General features: G+C 33.9%; 1 long non-coding RNA gene across 2 annotated transcripts in view; it reads right to left on the bottom strand.

The window, feature by feature from the left end:
- LOC141572435 (uncharacterized) overlaps positions 1-20,127 on the bottom strand; it is a 1,196,122-nt gene that overhangs the window by 1,104,479 nt on the left and 71,516 nt on the right. Inside the window, exon 3 of one of the 2 annotated variants that reach the window (XR_012497796.1) lies at positions 16,332-16,418. The exons of the other annotated variant lie outside the window; for it this stretch is intronic. This is a non-coding gene — a long non-coding RNA (uncharacterized LOC141572435). The remainder of the gene's footprint in view (positions 1-16,331; positions 16,419-20,127) is intronic. 2 annotated transcript variants of the gene reach the window in all.

Raw genomic sequence — 20,127 nt, 5'->3', positions numbered from 1 at the left:
TCATATGTACAAGGTAGTTCCAAATTTAGAAGTGGGGGATGGGGGTGGGAGTTGCAGCCAATCAGACTGCAGCTTGGCTGCTAAATGGACTTGAACTACAATCATCTTTTGAAAAATATTATTAACACATTTCAAACAAGAAGATACCTAATATCACTTTACAATTATTTTTTAATTACCTCCTTCCTCCTCAAAATTATAATGAAATGCTTTTGCATTTACATATATTTAATGATGTTTTAATCATCCGTTATGAATGTAGGCAATTTGCAACTTTTATTCAGCATACTCAGATGTGCACTGCTTATGAATTCCAATGTTTATTAGATAATTGACTAATTAAATCATGTTTAGAGCTGCATTAGTTAAGCATGCCCCATAGACTTCATTTTTATTTCACTTCATTTCTAAAAGTCCTCCATGTTTCCTACTCTAAACCTCAGAATGAAGAAGCATTATCCTCTAAAAGCTGTGATTCTCACAAAGTTTAAAAGTATTAAACCTACTTTCCTAAAATTCTATAGATAAATACTAACAGTAGTAAATCATCATAGGATCTTTCAAGTCAGCTGGGTGCTATCAATTATTGGCTCATGGGAATACAGTGATCTGAGGGCAATTAAATGTTGCTTTCTCCCAGGTCCTTCCTTCAACAGATTCTCGCTCAACACTTAGAAATTCCTATACTTAGTTTTCTAAATACACAAAACATTATGACAATCATTGTGGTTATGGAAGATATTTAGAAAGGTAAAAAGCAAGAATCTTTGGAGAGATAATCCAGTTTGAAAATTTCTGGTTTCTTTGCTTCTGGTTTTACTATATAGCAGTCTACATTTCTGTAAGTGTTAATGGGAATTTGTCAAGCTTGGATAACTAATTCCATGTTTAAACTGACTTAATTATCCAATACACAGGTGATTTTCTAAACCGTCCATATTGAGTTTCCTGAGTAAATGATACAAATGAACTATACATGGGTTGATTGAAATAATTAAAAATGCAAATACAAACTCTTTATATAAAAGAGAAGAAACTCTTTATATTAAGAGAAGAAAAAGTAAAACCAGAAACAATAATAGAATTTTTGAAATGTTTTTCTCCTGGATTTTTAACTGTTGAGACGGATGACATCAAGAGACATCCCGAAAAGATCGCCTATGTATTAACACCAGTCTTTTCTTGCAGACCAGTTGAAATAGCTTCTGCACAGAGAAAACACAATGTGTTCTTTGATTATTGCAAGTAACCAGGAACATATCAAAGCCTCATCTGTGGCTTTGAATCCTCCTAAGACTAGACAGTTAAATTTTCAAACAGTATTAGAATTTTGACTTTTATGAATTCTCTTTTTTATAAATACCATTTCCCACCAAATACATTAAGCCATACTAATTCCAGACATTGTAATCTCTTTATTCATACAATATTCTAGTATGAATATCTCCTGGTAGATATTGGGAAGAAATTTTTGACGGGCTCCATGTGGAATGAGATGAGAAAAAGCATGTATGTATCTATTTCAGATTAATTTTATGCTAACCTGTGAAAAATACCTGTATGACAAACCATGGCCCCTAGGCATTCCTTGAGAATACAAATGAGTCTCTCATTTGTATTTTAGTTTTTCTTTGTCTTTATACTTTTTATTTTGCTTATAATTAATATTTTCCAGCTATTCATTACTACTGGATCTGGACATCTTACGATTTGTTGAAAATATCTGACACTTTTAGAATGCTTACCACAATGCAAGAAGAGTTGATTTTATTCATTATTGATTTGTTTATATCAACTTGTTTGTTCCAAATGAGAATTCTTGATCTGACTCTAGGACTTTATAAGCAATATGTTATTAAATATTCCCTTTATAGGGAACTTTATAAAACGGCGGTTATTTAGTTTCAAATAAATATACTTTAGCAATATCTCCACTGAAGTTTTAGTAAGTCAATAGAATTAAATTCTGCCTGAATTGGAAATTTATACTTTTCTTTCTTTTTTGATAATCTATGAAACATTTATTAATTAATTTTTATTAGGCCTTCATGAAATATAAAAGTAAACCAGACATATCACCTACTTTTAATAAGTTTATAGACTAAAATGTAAAAGCAAGTATGATAATTCTCAGATAAAGAGCAAACAATATATATTTTAAGAGACATGTATATAGTCAATGGTAAACCATGAGACCTAAATATTTCTTCCACTTGAGATTAGGTAAGAAAAAAAAACAAAAAACAAAAAAACTTATTCCCGTTTGGAACAGCTTTTGCAAGGAAATATCTTAAAAGCATATGGTTTAGACAAGCAAACTATGAGAGAAGAGGGCATTTCAGGCAGAGGGAAGATAAATTGTGAATAGGCATAGAGGTGGGAAGTTAAAAGTAACAATTACTTTAGTCTAGTTAGATACTGTTAGGCTCCAAATAATGGTATCTTTCTGAAAGAGCTTGCCAGTTCAAATACAAGCAATAACCAACATTTCCCGTTTTTGTGAACATATTGTGAACTACTACCTACTAAACCCTTTATGAAAGATGTCAATATATTGAGGGAATGAATATATAAATATAATGTATAAATATTCATAAATACATACATTCATATATATATGAATATATGTATACATATATACATATAAAATGTGTGTATTATATAGTATATTATATAAAACTCATAGTCAATCTTTTGTGGTTCAGCAAGTAGAATTGAGGCAAGTAATTCCCCTAAGTGTATGCAAATTATCTCTGTGGCACTGAAGTACTGTAGAACCTCTTTTTCAAACAGGTTTAGAGGAAACATACCAGCTTTCTTCCATTTATAAAAACATCACAACTCTGTGGCAAGTTTATTTCTGCCCTGTATAACTTTTTGTGCTCATTTATGTCTTTCTTCCAGAAATTTTTCTTAAGTGTTTACAACATAAATCACACAGTGGTAAAAGCAGGACTTATTTAAAAAAAAAAACACCAAAAAACTGAATTCAATATCTATCCTTTTAAACTAGTTTGCAAAACATCTGGGAGAAAGAAAGGCAGGATAAAAACACAGATGAAAGAACTAAGTTTTATACGAGTGCTACCCTGAGAACCTAACAGAGTTTAATACAATAAGCCATTTATTCTGCCCTGGGGAGATGAAAATCAAGTCGTGGAAGAAAAGCTCTATAGACACTAGTTGTAATAGTAATTGATGTATATAAATTCAGACTTCATAAGACACCTACTGAACCTTATCACGCACGTATATTTTTAAAGTATTTTATTATCTTGATTTTTAAAAATGTTCTTAGGGTATTTCCCCCTCATACTTCTTTTTTCTTTCACCCTAGATTTCACATGCCACACAAAGTACCCTGACACAGATAATTTTCTTAAAGGGATCAACAACTGAATTAAACTGATAAAAATCAGAACACATATTTGGATATTTTGAGGCTATATTAAAACATCTCTAAATTATCCCTCTTCTTCTAGCCACCATGCACATGCCCTGTTGCTTCAAAAATATTAAGTGTAACCCTCTTTCTTAAGACCCAAATTCCATTTAAAATCCAATGATTTAGTTACAGTTGGGTCCCCATTTATGGCTCAAGAGTACTGGGAAGTTCCAGGGTTCTAAATTGAAATTGCCATACCACAGATAAGCAGGTTAGTACATATTCCTGCTGTAATTCTCTCTTTTTGTTTTTAATTTATTTGGGTGACTATTGTTAGTAAAAATTACAGCGATTTCAGGTGTACAATTCTGTATTACATCATCTATAAATCCCATTGTGCGTTCACCACCCAGAGTCAGTTCTCCTTCCTTCACCTGCTGTAATTCTTGGTAAAGCACATTACTCTTCTTTCTGCAGGTGGGAGATGGCACATAAGAGAGGGGAGTATACTATCCTGTAAAGAAATTTTTCTTCAGGAAAAAGCCAATCTGATGGTTTTTTGATAATCTTAGTAAAATGGGTAACCAAACGTTTTCTGACAACTGGTCAACATTCTAGGAGTCTCTTCCTACTGACAATAGTATATGTATTATTGTAATTTATTAATGACCGATAAAATGATGGGTACTGTAGTGCACAACTCTTAAGTATCATTAATCTGCATGTTACAAAGAAACTGAGATTCCGAGGCTTGAGATGACTAATCTAAATTGGCAGCTAGCATAGACTACAAGGAGGGGTTCAGCACTAAATTGTGATTTTCACACTGAGATCAGTCAGTCAGTTGGAGTCTCATGGTGAGCCCTTAGGGCACACACAGGTCTTCAGTTGTTGTCCCTTTCTTCTTATGTGGGTTACTGCAAAAATTTACTTAACCACATACTGCAGTATGAGAAAATCAAATAGCCCTGGGTTTACAATTTAAACATATGGCCTACTCTGATGTGTCACCTCTTTGGGTTGAGTTCCCCCTTACACTAAGTGGAAGCTTCTGTGGAGGAGCACCTGCTTTATAACTGCTACATAGTTCATGTTAGGAAATATAGTGAAAACTGAGGGTTTCTTAAATGTTTTGGAAAAGATTCTCTTCATAGGGAGCTTGATCCAGCTTCTCCATTCTTGTGGAGGAAACGTTCCAGTTATTCACTCCCATGTGGGATGACAGAAAGGCATTCAGGCAAAGAGAACAGCATGTAAAAAGCCAGGATACATGAAAGACCCTGTCTCATAAATGACAAAAGAACTAGTATTAAAATATGAGGCACTGGTAGAGATCTGGCTGAAAAGGAAGCATGGCCTGTTTTGAAGGGTCTTTTCTGCCTGTCTTCAGGGGGGTCAGCTTAAACCTGTGATGTGTGTGTGTGTGTGTGTGTGTGTGTTTTCAGAGATGAGCACAACAGGTGTTTAAGAGTAGCATGGCCACATTTGTTTTACAAAGAAAACTTTAGAGTGGGAGGTGAATTGAGAGTGAACTGATTATGCAGGGATTAAGGAGATGGAAATAAAAGCAGGGTTTGGGTATTTTACAGATTTGTATAACTTGTACTTCCAACAGTGGACTTACAGTATGTCAGTTCTAAAAGAGAACAAATACTGAATTTGTCATCCATCAGAAAAGTATGCCATTAGTAAACCTTGCTAGAAACTTATTTTCCTTTTTACTTCCAGGGAGTCCTTATACACTCTTCTTTCCTGAGTGTGGCTCAAAAGCCAGCACTAAACATAGGATGTTACAAGATTGCACTTATGTCATGAACTCACCCAGGATGCTGAGCTGATAGATGGGGAGTCTTCATCTGTTTAAGTTAATCATTGTTAGTAAGTTAACTGGTAGGAAATCTTTAATTATAGAAGATAAATTAATATTATTCTGGAGATTTAATCTCCTCATCTTCTCAAAGAATTTCACTGAATATGTAAGTTTTCTTGATCACATAATAAGCATACATGCTTATAGAAAATACTACAATCTAAACCTTGAAATTGGAACATAATTGGTGAAATCAATTTCTTGAATAATGTCACAGGAGGATAAAGGTCTATCAAAAAAGAAAAAGAAAGAAGAACTTAATTCTATATTCAAACCATCCATGATTTTTTTTAAGATAAATAAAGCTTAAAGATGGCAGTTAGTGTTTAATTAAAACAAAATGAAACAGTACATAAGTCTTTAAAACAATGTAATACAATTCTTGTGGCAAACATTCCCCTTCTATAGTCTACTTTATATCTTAGGTAAAGTCTCACTCAGAAATTCAGTTCTGTAACCAGTTTGCCATACTGCAGTTTACCATTTGACAACATAATTTATCTGCAGATAACAAGACATTCTTTACATGTTTGAAGCCACTATCTGCATACGGCAAATGGGAATCTTATATTGAAATCAGGCACGTAGGACAAAAATAGTGAGTCTAGCATTAAAGTTCTGTTTGTTCTGAGGATTACAGTACCTGGATGCATCCTTCACTAGTCTTCTTTTACACTATGCTCCAGCCATTACAAACGCTTTACAAGTGCAAAACACATTTATATTTGGCTTCTTGTCTTTGCACATGTGTTGTACTTTCCTGCCACAATCCTGACTTCAGTTTTTTCTTTGTTTAGATAGTGCCTATTCAACTTTGAGTTTTCATCAGCTCCAAATGAGTTAGCTACACCTCCTTTCAATCTTAGTACTCCATGTTGTAGCTAATGTGGCAATTACTATTCAGTCCTGTAATTCAGATTAGCTTGTTTACCTCCCCTATTAGATTAAAAGATCTCTAGGAGTAGAGAAAGACTCTTAATTTTCTTTACCTAGACTTCTGCTTCACAGTAAGAGTTCGTTGAATGAATGAGTGTATAAAAAAGTAACTGGCAGACAGAAATGAATAAATGAATTAATTAATGAATTGGTGAATATGAACTTTAAAACTCTCACATTATATTTACAAGGCAACCTCATCTCACACTTAATTAAATTGTCCAACTACTGACAAGAATCCCTAAATATTCTTTATGACCAGTCTACTCAAGTACAAACACAATAGGCCTTAAAATGTATTTCAGTTAAATTTTACTTTGTTGGATTTAATTATTTATCCCAGATCAGTGAAACTCAAACATTAATAATAAGCATAGGGATCACTTGAGTAAAAATGCTAAAACTTCACATCTGTGGTCCTATCATTATAGATTTTAATTCAATAAGTCTGGGGTAAGGCCAAGAATTCTGACTTAAAAAAATACTTAAAAGTAAATCTTACGTCAACAATCCAGGAATCACCTTTTGATAAAGATTCTTCTATTACATCATTCTAATTTACTTTTTTATTGCACTTACTATCAATAATCCACCCTAAAAATTTCATGGCCAGGCCCTACATTCTCATGTACAACTCACTGACTGCACAAGATAACTCAGAATAGAAGCATGGTGCCAGACAAAGTGATTCCCTCTATAAAAATGGCATTGGGTCATCAACACTGATAAAGCACTAACTTTTCAAGAGTTTGTTTTTAAATCCATCCCTGAATTCTCCAACTCCTTCATAAGTATATTTTGAAAGATCATGTCATGTGCCTGCTTTAACTGCATAAACTCTATATTGACTTCCTTTCTCTAGTCTATCTACAACTTTATAGCAAAGAAAGACGTGTGCTTGGTGGGACATGTCCTGTCCTCTATGAAAACATGTTTGAGCTGCTGCTCTTTTTCTGAGGTAAGTATAATGTAAGCTATAAATAAATAAATAAATAAATAAATAAATAAATAAATAAATAAATAAAAATAAAATAAAATAGTTCTAGAATTTTCCTAAGGACAAAAAGGAAGTTTTCTTACCTTCTTTGAAAATACATGTATGTCATCTAATTTTAATCCCTTCAACAATAAATCCTTAGAAAACGACTGATATTGTCAGTCTTTAAATAAGACATCAGGGGCTTAGAGAGATTAAAAAACTTAAGCAAATTCAAAGAAATAAGCAGTAAAATAGTGACCTGAGGCAATCTAATTCCAGAGTTTGTGTTCATTTTTCCCTCTCATTATATTATATTGGATTCCTGGGAAGTCAAAGGTATCATCCATAATAGATCTATGTCTAAAGACAGTAGACCCTGAAAGCCCATTTATTTGTAGGAGTCATAGTTAGATCAAAAGGATGATGAACCTGAGAAGCACAGCTTTGAATAATGTCAAACACTGCTCATGTGTCTTTTGGCTGCTCAAGGCAAAAGTGTTGTATGTGTCTCATAAACACAACGCATCAAGTGACCACTTGACATCTACTGTGCATCTAACCTTGAGTTTACCAACAATAATCTCATCATTGCAGGCTGACAAATGTTAAGACATTGTACTTGTTTTCAAAGTTTATAGCCTATTAAGGAAGAGAGATGAGTAAGCAAGATAGATTATCATGAGTACAAAACTAGACATGCCAGACAGTCCAGAGATTGATTTTAATCAGGTAGATCAGGACAATTCCATGGAAAAGATAGTATATAAACCCACCTAGGGTGGAAACACACTCTACTTTATTCAAGTCTCTATCCTGTGAAGCTGTGGCACTTCCTGTCCAGCAAACTTCCTCAGCAAGATTAAGCCAAGGATTCAATTTCATTTTAATTGCATTAAATCCCAGAAGACTAGGAAAATTGCAAATGCATTCCCTGAGGGGAAAGACTGTACCAGTATCAGCTTCATGCTTAACTGAAGCCAATGCAAAATCCACTAATTAGCAGAACCAAAAAGAAGAATTTTAAATTTTATTTAATTGAAAGCTCATAATTTATAACACAATTACTTAATTAGATTATTCTTATATTAGTTTCTTTCACATGCTTATAAATGCCATCAAGTCAGCTCACCACACCTAGGGATTTAGTAAAGTTTTCTTAATTCATTTTTGTATAGCTAATCATTGTTCTATATATTAAGGAAATGGGTTCTACAGATTTTATCTTGAGACCCATTATAAAAATGGAGAGGAAATAGTTGAAGAACAATTATGAGAGTACAAGGATGATTGCAAATTTTTGACCCTTATTTCTTCTTCTAAAACTTTCTATCACCAAATTCTCAGTTCTGGTAGTGGGATTAGAAATTATTTGAACTCAAATTGTCATAAAATATGAAGATATTTTCTAACAGAGGGAACTTCTCTTTCTCCATAAATAGTAGAAACATATATGAAGTTGTCTTTAGTGACCTTTTGTACAAAAACTGTGACAACAGTCTCTGTTCCAAAGATAAACAACTCTCTAACACATGGCGCATACACTGAGTCTAATGGTATCCAATCAGTGGTTGGTACTCTCCTGACACTTGGTACTGATGTTTTCTATTCTTTAGCATATATTACTATGCATTTGTGCATACACGAGTACGTTTGCATGTGTTTATGTGTATGTGGGATTGTGGAAGAGTTGGTTAAAGAGTACTTTTTAATTTTAAATTTACTACTGAATTCAATTATAGTGTTGTATAATTCATGTTGTAAGATAATATAAAAGCATAATAGAAAACTGAGAAATTGGGATATGAAAAATAAGGAAGCCAAAAATGACTTGTTACTTTCATAATGCAATGGATATGCTCAGTTCTTATCCTAATCTTAGTTTGTAGGTAAAATCTTATTAGAATCAGGTGCAGAAGGAGTTAGAGGGAAAGTGTTACAAACCTTAAGGTAACAAAGTACAGATGTTGCTAAAATGCCTTTTTATTTGCACTGAGATTATTTCCCAGGTCAAGAGTTAGAGAGGCAGGAACAGAGAAAATAGCAATAAAAATATGATAAAATAAAGTTGGTCCATTCTTTATGTTTTGCCCTTTTGGGCTTGAAATCTCAGCACCAATTTGCTACAAACAACACGTTCATTTTTGTGCTCTGACTTCCCATCTCTCCCTTAGCTCAGGTACCATTAGATCGCTACATTAACAATTACAATATCCTCTAACCAGTTTCCCAGTACAGACAATTATCTCACGTAGCTAACCTCCACAGTTGTGAGGATGACTTTTCACACATGGAAATGCTGTATCATAAAATAAAATGTCCAAAGTCTCACCACTTTAACCCAAGTGTGATTATAATTGTGTGATGGTTAGCTTTACATAATTGTGTTTATATTATAGGAGGTCTGACAATAAAGTTCACAAACTTGCCACCATGTATTTACATTGGCAACACTGTACAAACCGCTCAGTAAGGTTTCGTAACCTTGGTGTATCAGTGTATCACAGCTGTGTTCGTGTCGACGTATGGCGTGTCTTGCTGAGTGGCGTTCATTATTGCTGTTGCGTGTTTTTGTGTGCCATTGCGAGAATGTCTGAGCTTGAATTAGAGCAAAGAACAAACATTAAATTTCTTGTAAAACTTGACAAGAGTGGAAGCGAAATCAGGGACATGTTAGTCCAAGTTTATAAGAATAATGCCATGAAGAAAATGGCAGTGTACAAATTGATTACGCAATCTTCCAAGGGGACAGAACTCATCACTGATGAAGACAGGTCAGTGCGGCCAGTAACAAGCAGAACTGATGAAAACATGGCAAAAATGTGTCGCATTGTGTGTCAAAATCATTGGTGACGGTGAGAAGCATAGCAGATCAAGTAAACATTGATAAACAGTTAGGAAAATCTTAACTGAAAATTTTGGCATGAGAAAGGTGTGTGCAAAAATGGTCCCAAAGGAGCTCTTGTATCACGACAATGCACCAGCTCACCTGGCACTGTCTGTGAGGGAGCTATTAGCCAGTCAACAAATAACTGTATTGGAGCACCCTCCCTACTCATCTGAACTGGCCCCCAATGATTTGTTTCTTTACCTGAAGAGAAAGGAAATATTGAAAGGAAGACATTTTGATGACATTCAGGACATCAAGCGTAATAATGACAGCTCTGATGGCCATTCCAGAAAAAGAGTTCCAAAATTGCTTTGAAGGTTGGACTAGGTGCTGACGTCAGTGTGTAGCTTCCCAAGGGAAGTACTGCAAATGCGACTGTAGTGATATTCAGCAATGAAGTATGTAGCATTTTTTCTAGTATGAGTTCGCAAACTTAGTTGTCAGACCTCCTATTTCTCCCTAACCAGCTAATTACAATAGTAATTATATACTGCAGATTTCATGGATGAAGAAACTAAGGTTTAGAGCAGGGGTGTCCAAACTGCGGCCCGCGGGCCAACTGTGGCCCACAATCCATTTTTTATTGGCCCGCAGCAAATTCCAAAACCATATTTAGTTTACTTAAATAAACCTGGTGAGGCAATACGTACTTCACCTCGAGTGAGTGGCCCAGCTGTTTGTGTATTTTACCACACATGGCCCTTGGTAAAAAATGTTGAAAAAAGTTTAGACACCCCTGGTTTAGAGTCTGTTGACCAATATTTCAGAAGTGGGAAATGAACCCAAGTACTCAAAGGCAACTCCCCACAACATCGTTGCCTCTGTAAAATACATGCATTGAATCAAGTGATCTTGAAAACTCTTTGAAGAGTGTCAATTACATAACACTCTGAAAGAGCAACTACAACAATAAGTAAATGATAAATGTCCTGCTTAAACTTTATTGAGACATTACTTAACACCTTTTATTACAGGCATTCTTAGTGCAGAAGTAAAATGTCTGCTGATGATAAAAAGAAAATACTATCTCAGTCTTTCCTGCGGTATTCATTTTTTTCTTTTTCTATTTCTCAACACAGTGCCAAAAATCATAGACATTTAGGATTGTTTATTTTTTTCTTCCTCCCTGCTTGTTTGACTGTGATAGAAAATGTCTGATGAAAAGCTTTTTACTGTCAGGAACTTGTCCAGTGTATTAAGAATTTCTGCAACTAACAATAGACATCTTTATGTTAAAATTATCTTCATTCTTTCCTCTTTCTTCTGTGATTCAAAAGCATGTTTTACAATGGCAGCACCTTGCTTACATTAATTATAAACTTTAGGAAGTACAATTGAATAGCATAGTATGCTTAGTACCAAAGTTCATATTTCTTGATCCTCAGAAATGTCACCGTCTCTTGCATGTTTCAAAAAGTGTTTTTTTACTAAGAATATAACAAAGCTTCAAAGGTTCTGGAGTCAGGCTCCAGGCTCCTGCAATTGGAGGGTGGATATCTTCTCACTCAAAATAGTTTCCAAAATAGAATAGAAATGAGCCATATGGTCCTGAGTAGAAGCTCAATGAGATGGCCTGTATGTTAATAAGTTCCCAGTTATAAATTAAAGATAAAACTTAATATAGTAATACCATTACAGTCCAAAGAGCAATGCTAGAACTCTAAACAACTTGAGAGATAATTAACCTAAATGCTTCATTTTTAATCAAGGAAACGGAAGCCCACAGAAGTTGATTATCTTAACGTGTTGCATCAAGTTCTGGGAAAAGCAGAGACTGAAACTGAGGAATTTGGATGCTTACTGCAATGTAATTTAATACATGGTTTTCATAATGTGCCATTTAATATGTAAAACTGACATTACGCCAGCCTACTCTGCCAGCTATTCTACTGATACTGATATCGTTGTGCTTTTGTTTTTAGATGAACTGAAATGGAGCGTGTATGAACACGTTACTGCACATGAAGTTAGAAATGTATGCTCCAAGATAAAACTCAAGTAGTAGAAACTGTCAGTGATGCCACAGGGAAGGTGTCACATCATGGTAGCAAAGAATTAATTTATTTTTGAATCTAAATGTAAGCAAAAGTGACTTTTCCTGCCTGAGAGTTTGAACATCCCTTTTCTGGATGCTGGTGGTAAGGATGCAGCTACCAAGGAGAAAATTGATTCCACGTGAAGAACGCGAAGAGTTCTTGGATCAGGGACAGAGAGTTATGGCATCCTGAGTCGCAGCCAAATTTCATAGCTCATGTTAAAAGAAAGCAAAGCCAAGCCTGTGTAAAATCACATATTACAGACTGAGAATATCAATACTGCACCTGGAACAAGAAAATAGGCAAAGATGGACTGAATCATAAAGGCTTTACCATAGGAATTTAAAACCCTAATAAAAACCTGATGGTGTGAAATGGAAGCAGCATGATATCAGCAGGAAGAGTCAGACTGAACTATGCCAAATGTCACTCCATTGGCCAAACTGTCTACAGAGTCTCTCCAGCTCCCTTACTATTAGGAACCATAGAATGATATTGATGTCATTCCTTAGAGCCTCAGAGACATCAAGTAGAGTTAAAACTGCACAAATGTTTAATTTTTGTGGGAGTAGATTTCAAACCTTGGGATTATTTTGAAAAACTATTTGTTATCTTCTTAAACACCTGAGTTAAAAACATGCAGTTTACCCTCGTGATATTAAAAATATGCAGATGTCAAGACTGAGTAAATCCTACTTGCTTAAGACTCAAGATTTTCATTGAGACACAGTAAAAACAGTTAAGGTAGCATATTTTCCTACCATACATCATAAGCACACACACATAGAAACACAACATACACATATTCCTTCCCCGAATTCCATCTGGGAGTGCTCTATATTACTGTAAAATTATAATGTCAGAGACTACGAGGCAGAAGTCATGTAATCTAATGTCACAACTCTAAACAGAGAGGTACACGGCTGTTCAGCCTCATAGTCTCACTGATTGTCTTCAACTCCTGAAACTTATTTTGTATGACACATATCATTTGTTATAAAACATTCTTTATTTAATTTTTAATTAATGTAAAGGTCAGTTTCCATGTTTTATCTTCTTTATTATCAAGTTGGTCATCTAAATAATCAATAAGGTAAATTATATTATATGAAAAATGAAAATTATGTCCGTATATACACATATAAAATAAAAATGATATACATATATACATATGCATTACATATATTCGTATATTATAATGAAAAACTCTCTATATATTATAAAGAATCCTAATTATAATAGAGTATGCCTGCTACCTTATAAAGATAAGTGCCAGCTAGAGAAAATAGGGAACCCCAACTAGGAAACACATAGTATCTAAAGTTCACTCTAGTTTTCTGTAGAAGTTTCATTAAAGGTTTAAATCAGAGATTACAAATTGGTCCTATCTCATATGCCAGCTCAATTAATTGTTAGAAGTAATTTTATGAAAGATTCTGAAACTCCATCTGGCCTCAGCAAGAAAAGATGTTGTATTGGAAAAAATATGCCTGCCATATTTGATGAAAGTGCCTGCCATATTTGATGAAAGTGAACACCAAACCATGCGCCCCATGTGATGACAATCTAAGGACTTAGAGAACATGGTTACATGCTCAGAATTACGTTTGGTCAGGCACAAAATTTCTTAAGAAACAAAATTTATGACTACTGTCCTAATGGGTCTTGTACTTTATAGAAAAGACCTATGTATACGAATCACCCAGGACATATAAAGTTGCATATAATAATAGGGTGACTTCAGCAATATATGCCAGACACACTGCAAGAGTTCCGAGGCTTATATAAGTAAAAGTTTATAAAGCAGTATAAATGGCATGGTAATTAAAGATAACTATTCATGATCTTAAAAAAAGACTATGTGCAAATGATAAACAAAGTTGCAAATTTTTAACAAAAATTTAGAACATTAAAAGTTTATCATTTAAAATGTAAATTTACACTAATATCCCAGACTGTCAAATACCTAGGGAAATCTAATGAAAGATACATAAGTTCTCTATACTGAAAACCAAAATCATTATTGAAAAAATTTCAGATCTAAATAAATGAATAAATATACATTATTTATGAATTGAAAGATTCAAGAATTGTAAAGATGTCAATTCTCTCAAATAGATCTAGAGATTTAGTGAAAACTTAATCAGAATGCAAGCAGAGGGGTGTGTGGGTGTGTGTGTGTTTGTGTGTGTGTGAATACTGACAGGCTACTTTTAATTATATTTTATGGAAAGGCAAAAAACCAACAAGTAAAAACAATCTTGAAGAAAAAGAACATGATTGGAAAACTTACAGTGCCATATTTCAGATAGATGCAGAGGACATTTTGATGGTTACCAGGTGGGAGGGAGTTTGGGAGATGGGTGGAAAAGGGGACAGAATTAAGATGTACAAATTCTAGTTATAAAAACAGTCATAGGGATATAAAGCACAACATAGACAATATAGTCAATAGTATTGTAATTACTATATATGGTGTCAGATGGTTACTAAACTTATTGGGGTGATCACCTCATAAGTAACATGAATATCTAATCACTATGTTGTACATGTGAAACTAATATAATACTGTATGTCAACTGTAATTTAAAAAAATTAAACATTTTTAAAAAGAGTATTGGCACAAGGATAGAAATTTAGATCAATGGAAAGAATAGAGTTTTATTAAAGTTCCACACTTTAAGGTCACTTGAATTTGTAACAAAGTGTCACAGTAATTCACTAAGGAGGGAATAGTACTTTCAACAAATGGTTCTGGAGAAGGTGGTTATTTGAGTGGAAAAGAAGTAAATCTTGACTTCTACCTCAACCATTCGTAATTTTTATTCAAGATGGACTATACACCTAAAGGTAAAAACTGAAAGAAAAAAAAATTAAGTTTCTAGAATAAAACAAAGAAAACCATACTAATGAACTTGGACTCAGCAACAATTGTTTAAACAAAGAATTTACTAACCGTAAAACAAGAGATGAATAGGACTTATTAAAATTAATAGAAAAACACTTTTTTCAAAATACAACATTAATAACATAAAAATGCAAGCCACGAGCTGGAAGAATTACATATCGGAATACAGTTGTGCAGCTGTGTTTGGCTGCATTACCATATCACCCATACCAAAAACTTTTGACTCTGAATATATATATATATATATATATATACATGTATATATATATATGTATATATATATATATATATGTATGTGTGTATATATATATATATATATATATATATATATATATATACACATACACACACACATATGTAATAAAAGTTTCCTTGGAATATATATATATATATATATATATATATATATATATACACACATATATATATATATATATCCACTAGAAATCAATTTTAAAAAGACATAAAAAATATGGGCAAAGAACTTAGTAGGCTCTTCAAAACACTATTTTTTCTAGTTTACACAGTATTTTCAAATGTTCTCTAAACATGTGAAAATGTGTTTTATGTCACTAGTTATTAAGGAATAAAAATTAGAACCATGAAGAGCCATTTTAAAAGTAAACAGATTATAAATATTAAGTGTTGGTAAGGACATGTAGTAATTAAAAGTCTTACAGTGGGATATTACATGTGACATATTACATATCTGTCTAATATATCTATATCTATATATCTATCTTCTCTACTTATCATAGAGTTATAACGTCACAATTTCTTTGAATAACTGGCAATACTGTGAAAGCTAAATATATGCCTAACGTCCCAAACTGTCAAATACCTAGGGAAATATAACCATTTTTCCATTCATTGGTATATGCTCATGAGAAATGAGGGCTTATATCAACCAAAAGTCATATATAAGACATGTTCATAGTAATTTTATTCATAATTAGTTTACCTTTGAAAAATACAATAACATGGACTAACATTTTTAAAATATACATTTATACACGCATGTCTTTTTAGACCATAAAGGATCCTAGAGATCATTTAATCTAATGTCTATCAAAGTATGATCCATCGTCCACCTTTGGGAGTATCCTCTGGAGAGTTTGCTATATGTGGGATCCCAGGATACATGCTATGCATATTGACCCAAAACTCTGAGGACAGGATTTGGAAATGTGTATTTTAAACATGTCCCCTATAAAAATTTTATGTCTGCTAAAGGTTGAGAATTCATGCTTTTAAGTTTACAGTTAAAACTTGAGGTCCAAGGATATATGATAATCACTGGCAAAATTAGGTTAAGATTCAAATAACTTACGATAAGGCTCATGGATAGCAGAGCTAACATCTCATTTTACCTCCTTAATAACACAACTTCGTAGCTGTTATTATCCTTATTTTTTACCTAAAAAAAAAAAAAAATCAATCCCCAGAAATGTTATCTCACTCAACTTCAGAGAGTAAAAGTTTCAGCCAGCTGTGGGGGCTTAAAAAGAAAATAATAATACCTTTCTTCCTATCTTCCAAATTCTTCTAGCTGGGCTAATAATCAAATTAACTGAGACAGATTAACAGGAGCAAATCATTTGATCAGCTTCACAGCATTCAAATCCCTGCATTCTTATTTAGGGTCCACTATCACTCGTTACTTTCCACAGTCCTGTAGATAAGTACTAACTGCACACTCTGCTCTGTAGATACGTACTAACTGCACACTCTCCATAATTGTTCTATGATTCAGAATCAAGGCTTTTGGTATGGGTGTTATGGTAATGCAACCAAACACAGCTGTATTATTGTCATATTCTTCTTACCAGATAATTGCCCTTGAGTTAAAAATCTTAACCTTTTCTTGAAGCAAAGGATGAGAATATGCCAGTTGGGATGAACAGAAAGGATAAAATGAAAGTTATCAGGAAATCAAACTAAAGGTTTACTCTCTTTTAGCATTATATTTTGAAGAAAATAACCCCAATCAGCAATTTCTATGAGACAATTCTGTGCAGGATTCATTGCAGGTTAGTGATTATGGAGCCAAGTCAATCTCAGAAGAAAATGTCTGATAATTATGCACCACTTATGATATATCAGGCACTTTTAAAAGTGATTTTATGTGAGTTATCTCATTTCAGACTTAAAAAATCACCGAAAAGTGGTATCATTATTATCTTTATTTTATTAATCGGGACACCGATGAGTAAAGCAACTTGTTTAAGATTGTTAGTTCTTTCCTGGATAAATCGCTCATTGTTTCTTCTGTGCTTGCACATCACTCTGTGCATTTTTTATTGTATTATTATCACAACCTCCCTCACATTTGATAGAAGGAATAGTTGTGGAGGAGTATCTCTCCCTGGCAAGGTTTCAAGATACTTCAGGGCAAGTAAACACACTGAGGTGAGGTCACTGGAAGAGCATAACCAGAAAAAGTGGGGTTAGCATCATCATTAACTACAAAAAGAGTAGGTAACAATTGTTGAAAACTTATGTAATGGGGACCACTTTTAGTGCTTCACTGACATTGTGTCATATCGTTCAATCAACAAACACCATTTACCCTTTTTTCTAGTTACAGAAGTTTTTCAGTGCCAGTAACTTGTCCATTAGGACAGAGTAATTAAATGACAGAGCAAGAATTCAAACTCACCTATGTCTGGAAAGCCCATGCATCTCTCCCAACTGTGCTAAACACCAAGTTGTCCATGTCGCATGTTGTTATTGTCATTTGCCTCAACTGAATGATGCAATGGATTCAGACTCTTATGAATATTACAAAGGAAAGTAAACAATTGTTTAAATGTGAAATGTTAACATCAGAGGTGTGATGAAGTATCACTCAGCTTCTAGTCAGGAAGAAATAAAGCTATGGTATTCATTTGTAAGTCCCTGTTCTCAGTGGAAGAAAAAAGAAAAATACTCAGAGGCGGTAAAGATTTTCTACAGTGGCTGGGTCGCCTTAATCTTTCAGCACACAGGTCCATAAGAGGAATGTTAATCAATTGTAAATTCAGAAATTTGGTGCCATTTTCCCAGTGAGCATAGCAGTTGGAAGCAAAAACTTAACTCCAGTTTCTTAGTACTTGGCAAGCTAACTTCAGAAAAGACAAAGGGGTGACAGGCAGCATGCTAATCCTTAGATACTTTATATGCATTCGCTGGACATAAGTTAGTTTATCTAGATTCAGTAACAAATACCTGGATTGGGTTTGTTGTACTGCTTGAATATTACATAAAGAAAGGGTACATAGTAGTTTAAAATTTGATTTTTTTAAGAAACTCCATTAATTGTATTCATTCATTTAACAAATATTTGACATGATAAAAAAGAACCATCTTGCAGTCCAATAGCATTGGTTATATCTATCACTCAGAGTTTCAAATCCTCCATTGGCTTTCTATCACACTTGGAATGATATGCAAAATTTTCATAAGGTACTAGAAAATCCAGCAGTATCTCCACACCATTAGCTCTTTGATGGAACTTCCTTCTAGTATATCTGTTATGAAGCTCCAGCCAATGTACCTTGATCAAGCTCCCACCTTACCCTTTGCATTAGCACAATACTTTTCTTGCAGATATCAACATGCCTCACTCTTTCACCTCTTGTAGATCTTTACTCACCTCATCCCCTACCTGTATCCCTATCTCCATGCCTAGCACACAGGAGGTGCTTAATAAATATTTGTTTAATACATGGGAAAAGGAATGAATGGATAGTTAAATTCATGGGAGGATCTAGGAGAGAAAGTACAAATTCAAAGGATCAAATGCAGGACTGGTGCTGTGTTTGAATGCCAAAAACAAGGGCCAAGGAATGGGAGGATGAGTGGTGTGAAGTGTGGGCAGGGCAGGAAGCAAAGGCCAGGGTTCATAGGAGCTCTGTAGACTGGGGAAATCATTTTGTATTTCACTCCAGTGCAATAGGAATTCTTTGGAAGTTTGTAAGGGAGAAAGTAATGGGGACTCGTTTGTATTTCAAAAGCTTACATTGAATACTGGGTAGAGAGTTAATTATAGGTGTATGAAGGTAAGAATGGAACCAGTGCAGATGACAAGGTGAGAAAGGGTGAGCAGGACCCTTTTATGAGCAGGACCGTACTTGAGAGATTCCAGTACTATGTTGTTGGGAAGAATTTTTAAGAGTTGCTGAGGAGGGAAGAAACTAGTTTGTTGAGGTCAGGTTCTGTTATGATCATTCACTCTTTCTACGCCTAATTGAAACGGAAAATTGAAATGGAGAATTTTGCTAGGCACTGAGGAGGATACAGAGGTGGCTTACAATCAGTTTTTTATATAATCGTGTTGCTGTAGTTTTGAAAAAGTTATTTCCTCCTTGGAAATTGGGTTATAATTGCAGTAAACTATTACTAAAGAGAAAGAGGATTAACATTCATGGATAACCTAAGTTATATCAGGGACAAGTAAGTGCTTTATATGCATTATCTTATTTAATCCTCCTACCAATTCTGACAGAGGAGATGACTGAAGGATGAGCTAATTTTTTTTTCAAAAACGGACAGGTATGTAGAGCAGAAATGCATATTTTCTGGCTCCGAATACCCTGATTTTTCTTCCATACTAGATTCAATATTGCAATGGCTGTCGCTTCACAAGGTAATTTGGACACTTGTTCCCTTTATGTTATTTAGGATAACACACACACATGCACATACATACAAATGCATATACTCACATGCAATAAAATAGAAGAAAATCAAAATTTTAATTAAAACAGGATAATCTTAAAAAGAGTTATAGATAGTTCATAAATGTGTTTTTAAGGAAGCTACTGGTTTACGTATCATTTAATATTTTCTCAGTTTTTAATTATTCTCAGTCATTACTTATTTTAATAATCTCATCTCTGACTTCAGGTATAAGTAAAATATTTCTTTCAACTTACACAGCCTAAGCTTATATTTCAAGTTAAAAATACTTCCTGTGTCACATTTCTAATGATCTAGAGGCCAGCATTAAAACAGCTGGTCTTATTTTTAATCCCATGAGGAAAAATAATGCTATAACTAACTTTACTTAAAATTAATCAGAGCAGGGTGTATTTTGCCTTTTTAGCACTCTGCTTTTGACCTAATATACATCATGAAAATATTTC

This window comes from Rhinolophus sinicus, linkage group LG06 (genome assembly GCF_036562045.2).
Source record: "Rhinolophus sinicus isolate RSC01 linkage group LG06, ASM3656204v1, whole genome shotgun sequence".
NCBI classification, from domain to species: domain Eukaryota; kingdom Metazoa; phylum Chordata; class Mammalia; order Chiroptera; family Rhinolophidae; genus Rhinolophus; species Rhinolophus sinicus.
The sequence above is the reverse complement of the archived record's forward strand: the minus strand, read 5'-3'. Positions and strand labels throughout refer to the sequence as shown.